Source organism: Fonticula alba (assembly GCF_000388065.1).
Source record: "Fonticula alba strain ATCC 38817 unplaced genomic scaffold supercont2.1, whole genome shotgun sequence".
Classification (NCBI taxonomy): domain Eukaryota; order Rotosphaerida; family Fonticulaceae; genus Fonticula; species Fonticula alba.
In genome coordinates, this window is record NW_009242971.1 from 425,157 (window position 1) to 426,544 (window position 1,388).

General features: G+C 64.8%; 1 protein-coding gene across 1 annotated transcript in view; it reads left to right on the forward strand.

Annotated features, from left to right (window-relative positions):
- The window catches only part of H696_00083 (isoleucyl-tRNA synthetase), an 8,932-nt gene that overhangs the window by 1,748 nt on the left and 5,796 nt on the right, over positions 1-1,388 (forward strand). The window lies entirely within an intron of this gene.

Below are 1,388 nucleotides of genomic sequence, written 5' to 3' on the forward strand. Positions count from 1 at the left end.
GGGGGAGGGGATTAGGCTGAGAAGCTGGACAAAGCAGGAAGGAAAAGGCCCATGCTCATGGGAAGGATGCATCAACCGGGGAATGCATGTATGTGTGCGTGTGCGAAGGGAAGGAAGGGGGGAAGAGAGAGAGAGAGGGAGGGAGGGAGAGAGAGAGAGAAAGAGCATTGAGAACATACGGGAGTGCCGGGCCGAGGCACAAAGGGGGCGCATGCATAAATGTCGACTGGGGAGGCGGAGGTGTTCATGTGCTCCAGCGGGACAATGAGCCCCTGAACGCCGGTGGTAGTAAGCTGTGGCCCGAAGATGGCCTGGCGCGAGACGTGGGTGGTGTTCGTGCGAAGGTCGACAACCGATGCGGCAACAGGAGAGCAGCAGAGGAACACCAGCACCATCGCCAGGCAGGCAGCCAGGAAGCGGGAGGGGGTCGCGAGCGAGCGCCCGGGCGTGGGGCGGGCACTGTGGAGGAACATGGTCTTCAGGCAGCCTTTTTGACAAGGCGAGGAAGGGGCCGAGACGGAGGCACGAAGACACAGAGACAAGGGGTGCGAGCGAGCGAGCGAGCGAGAGAGAGAGAGAGAGAGAAGACGAGGAACAGGGCCGGAAATGGTGTTAGATGGGACATTCCTCGGGTCGACACGGGCGAGATGGCATATGAAGAGGTACCGTGGAGCGGAGCGACAAGGAGGGAACGGTGCCCATCAATGCAGGGGCCGGGACCCGGGGTGTGCAACGGCGCAGGAGGGGGAGAAGAAAAAACGTATGGGGGAGGAGGCTAAGCCGCCCCAGTCGGAGAAGGACGCTGCCCTGGGGGGAGGGGAGGGACGCGAAGCAAATGCAGCGCGAAGGGGATAGGGGACGGGGTAGAGAGGGAGAGAGAGAGAGAGAGAGAGAGAGAAGAGCGAACGAGAGAAAGACGGGAGGAGGGGGAGGGAGGAAGCATGGTGTGTCAAGATCGGCCGAAGCCCGACACGAGAAGCAGGCCAGCCGAAGAGACTTTCTTGTCAGCGTGACCGCCGAGCACATCCACCGGCGGTCGGAGGGCGGGGGGGGGGGGGAGCGCCCACGCTCCCAGGTCAACAAGTTGTGGCCCGCTCCCCCTCCCCCCCCCCCCCCCTCGCCCCGCCCCCCTGAAGGGCTTTTGGACAAGTGCCGCCTGGCCCGGTGGGCGGCATCTTCATCGCCGCCTTCAGAGCATCACTGAGAGGGGCACCCCAGCTCCGGGCCCAGGGGCGTGGCCGTTGGGGGCTCGGGAGCCCGCGCCCTTTGACCACTCTGCCGGGCTCCGGCACACGCATGGATGAGCGCGGGCGACAACCAGCAGCCAAGGGCTTCTGGCCCAGAGCCCCCCGGCCAAGGGTCTCGCGAAACCCTACTCCCGGGCTGTT